Source organism: Podarcis pityusensis, assembly GCF_964106645.2.
Source record: "Podarcis pityusensis genome assembly, chromosome: 5".
Taxonomy (NCBI): Eukaryota; Metazoa; Chordata; class Lepidosauria; order Squamata; family Lacertidae; genus Podarcis; species Podarcis pityusensis.
This window is the reverse complement of record NC_138032.1, coordinates 41,649,489-41,659,633: the sequence shown is the minus strand read 5'-3', so window position 1 is coordinate 41,659,633 and position 10,145 is coordinate 41,649,489. Positions and strand designations below refer to the sequence as shown.

The 10,145-nt window shown below is 43.0% G+C and overlaps 1 long non-coding RNA gene across 1 annotated transcript; it reads left to right on the top strand.

Moving 5' to 3' along the window:
- Positions 1 to 2,375: 2,375 nt before the first annotated feature.
- On the top strand, positions 2,376 to 7,545 carry LOC308478627. Its single transcript, XR_013987200.1, has 3 exons — positions 2,376 to 2,754; positions 4,680 to 4,869; positions 6,187 to 7,545. It is a non-coding gene; the product is annotated as an uncharacterized lncRNA (long non-coding RNA).
- The last annotated feature ends 2,600 nt before the right edge of the window (positions 7,546 to 10,145 follow it).

Sequence of the window (10,145 nt, the reverse complement as noted above, 5' to 3'; positions counted from 1 at the left end):
GCCGGATCCGGACCAATCGCATTCTAAATCCGGCCCACGGATGGTCCAGGAATCAGCACGTTTTTACATGAGTAGAATGTGTTCTTTTATTTAAAATGCATCTCTGGGTTATTTGTGGGGCCTGTCTGGTGTTTTTACATGAGTAGAATGTGTGCTTTTATTTAAAATGCATCTCTGGGTTATTTGTGGGGCATAGGAATTCATTCTCTCCCCCCCCCCAATATAGTCCAGCCCCCCACAAGGTCTTAGGGACAGTGGACTGACCCCCTGCTGAAAAAGTTTGCTGACCCCTGACACAAATACAGAGCGGAGTCCCTAAGACGGGTGGCGTCTTGTCTGCCTCCTTCTGGCAAATCCTTCAGCCAAGGGAGTACCAAAAGCATTGCTCTGCTTTCCTTTGTACCACATCAGCGAGGCTGAGAGGAGGGTCTTGTTGTTTGGGCAGCACAGGATCACTGCCCAGACTTGTACCCCAGAGAGTTCACTTTGGTGCTGCTAATACAGCAAAAACAACACAGGAGGCAGCAGTTCTGAGCAACTGGTCTCTGCAGTCACAACGCTGTGACTCTCCAGCAGTTTGACTTCAACCTCAGAAGCACAGCTCCATTGTTTTCCCCAAGACAGTTGGAGGCCAACATGGCTACTAGCCATGATGGCTATTCTCTACCTCAATTGTGAGGGGTAGTATGCCTCTGTATACCAGTTGCTGAAAACCACAGGAAGGGAGGGTTGCTGTTGCAGCACTCATTCTGCTTGCACTCAGGTTCTGCTTGTGGGCTTCCTATGGGCATATGGTTGGACACCATGAAAACAGGATGCTGGACTAGATGGGCCATTGGCCTGATCCAGCAGGGTTCTTCCTACTGCTCTTCCCAAGGTAGTTCTGAACCTTCTGAAATGGTTAGTAACTAAAATAATCTGATACCAGCATTTTTGCTGGTCCTTTGTAAGAATTAATATCTATTAAAGGGCACAGAGAAGCTCTGGATCTGGCTCATTTTCAAAGAAAGTCAGCTGCAGACAATAAAATAGGGCTGCCAACTGGCCAAAAAGCAACTGCCCTTGTCTGTGCTTTTAACAGAAGTTTGGTATGCAGGAATCAGCAGGAAAAAGCTTTTTGTGGAGATAAGCATTATCACCTGCTAATGTCTGCACATCAAAGCTGTCTTTAAAAAAAGGCACAATCCTACTTTAAGCCCTTAGCTCCTCACTGGAAGTGGAGTGACTAACAAGCACACTTTTACTTGGAAGTCTCTTTTGAGTTCAGTGGGGACTTCCCTAGAAAATGTGTGCTGGACTACATTCTGCAAAAAATACACATAACACCACCAATTCTATTTGAAACCAAGCTCAATTTATTTCAATGGGACCTATCTCAGTACAATATGGTTATGACTGGGGTGTACCTTTGAAAGAGTAAAAAGGTACTACAGTGGTACCTCTGGTTACGTACTTAATTCGTTCCGGAGGTCCGTTCTTAACCTGAAACTGTTCTTAACCTGAAGCACCACTTTAGCTAATGAGGCCTCCTGCTGCAGCCGCACAATTTCTGTTCTCATCCTGAAGCAAAGTTCTTAACCCGAGATATTATTTCTGGGTTAGCGGAGTCTGTAACCTGAAGCGTATGTAACCCGAGGTACCACTGTACTGGATTACTAGATGCACACCCCTGTATCATCTTTTGGAGGGCTCATCTGCTCGCCCACATCTGTATTCCTTCTCACTTCTCAGCATGAATTAAGACATGCTGAGGCCCTAAAACTATGCCAAGTTTAAGAGGCCCCGCAGCATTACAAATTAAAAATATGTGCTCTCACTGGACCTCAGCTGCCACCGCTGCTGTGTGACAGCCAGAAGAAATTTTGATATTGTTACAATATTATTGTACACCCCCCCACACACACACACAATGCACAGACAAATAAACGCGATATGCCAGTTGTGCGGACCTGAAGTATACTTTTGTCACATCGCAAGAATAATGTCCGTTTTCTGTTTCTTTGGTTTTTTAAACCAATTATGTACCAATTATATAGATAAACCTATATTTAAAGTCGTACATAATTGGTTAGAGTCAGTGTGGTGTAGTGGTTAAGGGCGGTAGTCTCCTAATCTGGGGAACCGGGTTCGTGTCTCCGCTCCTCCACATGCAGCTGCTGGGCGACCTTGGGCCAGTCACACTTCTTTGAAGTCTCTCAGCCCCACTCACCTCACAGAGTGTTTGTTGTGGGGGAGGAAGGGAAAGGAGAATGTTAGCCGCTTTGAGACTCCTTAAAGGGAGTGAAAGGCGGGATATCAAATCCAAACTCTTCTTCTTCAATATATATTTATTAAAAGAAATGTTAGTCCGGGGTTAAAGCCCTTTAGCCCTTCACCTTTAACGTGGAACTTGCAGGACTGCCGTTTCTGCTGCAGAGGAGGTGTGGGCCGCCATCCATCCCCTCAGTTCTGGGCGCTTAAGGAGGAGGGAAGCTGCTGCGCCGCCGCCTTCCCTCCAGGGACGCCCGCCGCCGCGTGGGGGGAAAAGGAAGGCCAAGGAGCGGGGAAGTGGGGTTGTTGTTTTCCCCCCGCCTTTAGTGAAGGGCTGGCCAGGTCAATCATTTCCTTTGCATGGAGCTCCCGGCAAGCGAGGAAGCGCCGCCGCTCTCCCGCTCTTCCTTCAGGTCTGCGCAAAAAGGAAGGCCTAGGCCTCGGCCCACTCCTTAGCGACACGCCGCGAAGAAGCTCCCCGGGGGTGCTTATCTCACCCGGAGGGTAAGAGAACTTGGGTCCTACCAAGTCCCAGTCAAGCGAGGGCGGTGCCTGCGAGAGGGCCGCATTCCCCTCAGCCCCGCATCATCTTCAGGATCACAGAAGATGCAGTTCCCACCAACCTTTCTCCTCTGCCCAGTCATAGAATCACAGAATTGTGGCGACCAGCCAGATCTTCTCTCACATACATACAGTGACCATTTAGGCATCGCCCCTCTCCCCCAAAGGAGGGCCCTGGGATTTGCATATGCTAATTGATATTAAGCCTACCTGCCAGTTTAGTAACAAATATTATAAATTAAGTAGAAAGGCAACTCGCCACCAGTGGAGAAGGCTGGTGATCTCTTTGTGCTTGCTCAGTCTGCAGCCTGTTGACTCCCAAAGACCCTGCTCTCCTTTCTTAATTGTTCTTTTCTCTTTAAATCAGACTTAAAAGTAGAGGACTGTCCATGTTATAGTATGGCACTTGGCCACTCTATCCATATGCAAGTCCAACTGCCTGCTGTGCTGCAATCACACACACATTTCAAAGTGTGCTCAAAGCACATTCACAGCACATTGGGCCTCTTTGATATATAGGTCTGACTAGGTTCTCACTCGCAACATAGGCAAGCAGTCCTACTGAGTTCAATAGAACTTCTCAGGAGGTGTGCAAGGGTTTGTAACCATGCAAGGGCTTAAAATCAATTGGACACAGCTGAATTTGCCTCATAATCAAAATGCATAGGATAGTGGTGGTGTAAGCGTTATTTTGCTGGTGCACATTCCATAAATGTACTTGGGTTATGCAGTGTTAGCTTGTGAACATCTGGGTATTGTTTGCTGATGTTACATTCCTCTGGGTTTCATATTATGCTGCTATCACTGCTTCCTGCCAATTTAAGGTACAAATAAGGCACAAATGGCAGCATTACTTATCCACTTATGGGATTATCTTCCAAAAGGGAGGACTTGAACACCTTCTTTGTTACAGCATTAAAAGCTAAAGGCATTATCCAGCCACATTAAAATCAGCGGGGCTTTTTGTTTAACAGGAATATGGATAGAACCATTGCAGAGCTTTTGCCAGTGCCCAGAGAATATCTCTACTTTCAGGAGAGGCTTGGTGATGTTATCACTACAGATAATTGTGCAGAAAGCAGAATGCCCTCACCGTCTCTAATACTTCGGAGATTGCAACAGTGGAGTTATCTAAACTATTTCTACAGCCCTATCGCTGTAATAGCCAGGTGCTGAAATCACTGCTGTAGATCACATCCAGATGGCTTGGGATATGGAGAGAGTGAAGGATTTAGCAAGTTAGGCTGTGTCTGCAATTTATTTGTTGGGGAAAGTCTATCCAGTACAGCTAAATTGGGAAAGCTAGCTAGAGCACACACACACACACACAATGAAACAAAAGGAAATAACAATTAAAAGTGGATACTAGCAATGCCAACTAGCCAGAAAAAGCAGCCTGGCCTGCTCCTGTGCAGATATGATAGCAACTTGATATGCAGGAAAAGGAAGGAGAAGCGTCTTAGAGCACCCAGATATGCATGATCACCTGCCAATGTCTGCACATTAAGCTGTGGTCAAAGTACAGGACAGAAGCTGGTGGCAAAAATAAAAAATGCAACTGTAGTGACAACCAAGACACAAAGACATGGCAATGGTTACTATAAGAATTCCTGACTCTGCTTTTCCATGGTGATCCTTTAGTTTTGCAGGAAGGATTTGCCCAGTGGATGAATTGTTTGGGGCACATACCAGTATATAGCAAGGATGTGACTGTTATTTGCAATGTTACTTGTGCATTGTTGCGTAGGGAGAATCTCTCATTCTAAGCCACAGGATCTAACTGGCCCTTCAAACTTATATTTGTTACTTTCTCTAATTTGAATATCATGTTCAGCAATCAGCACTTTCCTTATATTCTTTGCTCTCAGTGCCTTAAAAGGAAACAAATATGGTGGCGGGTTTCTTGAATGCAGCACGGCAAAGATAGCATGTTGTTTCCAAAAGATCTGGAAGGTATCAGAGCTTGAGAAACTTCAAGCCCCCAGCCCAGTGAGTTTGGCAAGCAAATGGAATCATTCCATATGGAGAAATACCATGGCAATAGCACCAGGAGAAGAGGTAGGTCTGTTTAGCAACATTGGCGGGGGGCGGGTGTTTACACAATGTGGCAAAAACAAGTCCCCAGTGACAGATGAATGCCAGATACTTTGAGTGTTATATGTGGAAGGAGAGAAAGCAGAAAGGCCAAGCATTGGCAGGATGGAAGGCATGGCAGAGCCAAGCTAGCAAGCCAAATGTGTTTGGGCACAGATCTCATGAAGAAACTGGCATCTATAGTAAGCCAGAAATCCCAAACTAACAGTTAAAAGAAAAAAAAGGGGGAGGCACCAGCACCACTCTCTCCCTCCCCAAAATCCCAGGCAATTTGGGTGGGATTGTGCTCTTGTTCTCTTGGAGCAAGGGATGAGCATTGCTTACAACTTACCCAAGATGGAGATTCTTGATCCATCACCAGAAGTCCCCTGTCCATCCAAAAAGATTGTGGAAGTGAACATGAACACATACACATAATTACAAAATTATGCACCATGGGAAAGATTCTCTGTCGGGTCATAAACCTCATTAAAACCACAGGGTGTAGTTTACCTCCAGGAATTGACCTGGTATGGTGTATTAACACTAGTAAGCATTCAGGATTGCGGTCACATGAGTTCACATATCCGTCATTGCTGTTCACTAATGAGATTATTGAAGGTAAAAGCTATCCTCTCCTCTCCTCCATCATGGATAGCAGTTGTTGATCAGTGATTTCATGTGCTTGGACTGAAGCAGTGATGCCAAAGTGCAAAATGACCTATGGAAACTTGCAAATGTTGTCACTGAGACCCCTTTTGCAATCCTGTGCATGCTTAGCTGGGAGTTAGCAGTACTGAACATAGTGGAACTTACGAGTAAACATGCATAGGAATATGTTGTATAAGTAACAGTCAAGTCTGCAGTGGGCAATTTACTTGAATTCTTGTATGGGAAAGATTAAGCCCCTTTCGGGGGACAAGAACTTAATTTGCCCATTCTGTAGCTCTAGGGGAAGCTCTAAGGCACCATAGATTATAGGAGTATATTTATTTACTTTAATCAGCAAACAGACATGTAATCATATTCACATTTACTCAGAAGTAAGTCCCACCAAGTTCAGTAGGACTTACTTCAAGGTAAGGTAGCGTAGGATTGTGCCATAAATAAGATTTTATAGATCATAAGTCTGACACACACTATATAATATACAACTTTCTTCAGCAGAAAAATATTATGAAGTCATTACATTACAGGAATTCACACTTCTTCACATATGTTTGCTGTGCATTTATTAATGCATAGTGTATGGGGTTTTGTTTTCCTTTTTGCACAATCTATCAGATATGTGGTCTTCTCCAGTACAGCAGAGTAGTAATCCCAGAGGATGTATGAAAAATGATGCAACTATTCCTGCGAAGCAAGGATAAAGTTTTTTAGCTGAGAATAATAAAGAAATTCAGATGGCAAAAGTCAAAGAAAAAGTAAGACAGATTGAATGTTTTCAGCACTGAGATCTTAAATATGTTATTTGGATGTAAGTTCCATTGTTTTCAGCAGGACACACTTTTATGTAGTGTGTTTAGTTCTAGACATTTATTGATACTCTTCCATAGTTTCTTTAGTTTTCCAGTTAGGGAAGACTTCTGTGAGCAACATAACATCACTCTATTACTAATTTAATTGGTTTAAGCCTGCAGAGGCAGTACTGTACTGCAGTGTATTGCTGAATTAAAGCCAGAGCACTGTTTTCAATCACCCTCTGAGGACAGAAAGTAAAACTTAATTCCATTGATTTCAGTGTATCTCTTCTGAACGTGACTTGCTTGTGTATCACCCAGTGAGTTTAAGTTAGCTCTTTAGTAGATTGGTGACTGTCCTTGCATTTGAGTTCTTATAGAGCACACACAAAAACCCCAACACTTCACTTCAAATGGCTCCAGTGTTGTTACTATGACTCTTCCAGGCAACCTGTTTATTGAGCATTCATCCTGATTTCCTTGCACAAAGCCGATGCAAAGGTTAGATTATTTTGAATTGGTTTACTGGGAGGTTATGTGACAATGAGCATTCATCCTGGTTTGCTTGCAGGGTGATTATATGTCTTTTTATTAAGCATTTTATTAAGCAAGGAAATCATCCCACACTTTTCAGGGCATCTCCCCATCACTTTACTAACTGCCAGAAGTTAGTTAGGTTTTTCCTTTTATTTTTAAGTAGATTTGTTGTGCTAGGGCAACAGAGCATTTAATGTACTTTAAGTGCACAAACCTAAATTTCTGGTATGTGTGTGAATCGCTCCTGGAAAATTCTGACAGCCTGGAGGCACCCTATGCATTCCTAACAATATTAATCTGAATTAGAACCTAAAGTCACCATTGCGACCAATCACAGTCACTGCCATGGATTCACAGATTGTCAGGCAGGTAGCAGCAGTTGCCAATAACTATTTTCTGTGCTTGTCTCTCCTTGAAAGGAGATGCATCACCACACCTGCCTTCCTAGGTCTTGAGAGCTCCTGTGTCTGTCCACAGGAGGGTGGGAGTGCAGGCCTTTGGCTAATTAAACCATCTATGACCTTTTAAACTGGGTATGTTAGTTATAGTTTTGTTAGTTATTATGTTATTTATTTTTGTGTTTTGTACTGTAAACAACCCTGTGATCTTTGGAGGAAGGGCAGTATATAAATTTAATAAATAAAAATGAAAAATAAAGCATGGAGAGCTGTACAAATGGAGCTGTCTAAAGCTGCTTGATGGGAGGGAAGCTGAGATAGTGCACAATACACATGGAACATAGCTGTTACTGCAAACTGCTGTACGTGCAACATGGCCCATACTCTGTACCTCTGCCCCAGATGTAAAGGTTTCACCACCACAATCCCTTCCAGCACAAAGGAATATAGATGGAAATCTAATTAACTGTACACATTAGATGCTGCTCTCTATTGGTCATCTTTCTTGGCTGTTGATATCCCGAGGCAAGGGCAACATGTCTGGAAAAGTTTGTATCCTGGGCTGTGGGCACAGTGGAAAGGTGATCTGTTTAACTTGTTGTTCAGGCTATTTACTTTTTGGTATGTGCAAAATGTTAAATTGTACAATAGCCCCTTCTGCAGTTAGCATTACCATCTGTCACTGATTATATATTTAAATTGTAGAACTAAATGAAACCCCACAATTTCCTCTCCTTAACTTCCCTATGAGAACAGACTGCCCTTGGCCACTGTCCCAGATCTGCCCCACAACTTGTAAGGCACTGCCCAGAGGACTTCCAGATAAACTGCACTGCAGCTCAGTCCAAACAACAACAACAAAAAAGATTTTGGAATGTGCATGCAGGAAGCTTCCCTTTCTGGGGATGTCTGTTTCAATCTGCTCCCTAAAATAATCCTTACACTAGGGGCAAGCAGAAGTTAGATTGAGATCTGCTAAAACGCTGGCTAATTTGCAGTAAGGGTTTGTGACCCCCAATTGCTTATTGTTTTAATTTTAAAAAGGGTTAGAGTTGTTTTCTCCTAAATTAGGTTGGCAAAACTAAGTTTGGGAGTAAAATAGCAGTAGACTTTTTGAAAGGAGCAGGAGCTCAGTTTATCATGCTGAGCTTGCGCTCTGAGGCATCCCATTACCTATTCTAAGCTTGTTTCCCTCACCTACACTTTTGCACCTGGCTTTGATGGAACTTGGGGTTCCAGCAAAAGATAAAGTAGATCTTGCAAACTGCTCACCCCTGCTATGCACTGTTCTGTGGGTGCCTCTTGCACTCCTCTGAGTCATCTACAGAGTTTAAAAGAAAGAAAGAAAAAGCAAACACATGCCAAAGAAAGAGAGGGCGTAAGTTGTTTATCCCATGTAGAGGAGAGATCTCATCTAGTGGAAGGAAGGTGTTCAAATACTATTTCCCATCTTGTTTTGTTATACAAGGCTGGAAATACTGCTGTCACAGAGCTGGCAGTATTTTGATACCTCAACAGAAGCCTTGATCACATTGATGCTGTGGACTGACAGGCAATTGTGAGCAGTTGGTATTTCATTAGTACTTGCACTACATTGCATTCTGCAAGGAGAATGGTTTATTACAAAGTCTCTTCAGCTATGAAGGGTATTAAGACAATGAAATACTTGAGCTGTACTCGTTGTTAGGACAAACTAAGGCTGTGAGTGACATGCTCTAATGAAGATCATTTTCTCCATCTCAAGTCCCTGAGAAGAAGGGATATAGCTTAGTGGGCATGCTCCATAGACATTCCTGTGTCCCATATTAAAACACTTTTTTTCTTTTTTGGCCTGAATCTCCTCTTCTCTGCCTTCATACTTCACTGCCTCCTTGTAAATACCTTTAAAGTACTCCTTTTGTGGACAGTTTCATAAAGTGAATTGTCACTTTTCAGTAGATAAGTACTGATTCCTTTGGGAAAACCACAGGTACATGCTGCAGGCAAGAAGTAATGCACACTTTGTGTTGGTTCAGCTTCTTCTTTCCCCCAGTGTAGGTTGTCTGATGGGGAATTTGTGCAGTTGGAAAATTTGCCATTAAAAACCCCTGAATCTTCATTTTTTATATATATTGCTGCCATGAAAAACATTACTTTCCTTATACAGAGAGAGAGAGAGAGAGATGAATACAGGCAAGGATCAACCACAGCTTTTGGGTTCTGCAGACACTCTTATTTTTATTGATTTTTCCTGTAACGACTCAGCCACAATGGAAAATTATTCTCTTCAACACAAGCATCACAACAGTTGCTAGTCAGCCTCCCTAAAGAACTTCACAGCCCACTCTTTGAAAACCACCAGATCTGCAGAGTCTGTGTTATGGAGAAAGGGAGCCACCTTATGGTTATTCCAGCTATTTTCAATATACAGAGTGGGAAAGGGAGGCCAGAATAAAGGCTCAAAGAAGGGAAGGGGCAAATGTTAAAGTGCAGCCCAAATCTTTTTACAAAAGGAATGCAGCATCAATAAACTCTAGTACAGCTGCCATTATATTGAATGTAAATCTGCATCTTGTACATTCAGCAATACAGTCCAATAACAAAACCAGTGGTGTTGCTGTAAACTATGCAGCAAAAATTATTTTTGGACCAAAAAAGTTTTTTTTCTCCACCTCCTCCCCTAAAATTCTTTGCCCAACATACATCCTCATGACGAGTTCTGACGGATTCAAAAGCTTGCTCCCTAATTTGTGACGTTTTGGTTGGTCCTAACAAAGGGACAAAACAGAAATGATTTAATCCATTGTCATGCATGCAACCTCTGCTTAGCTTACCTGGTGGGTTTCCCTCAAATAAAAACTTATCTGCTACATAGGTCAGGTAAAGG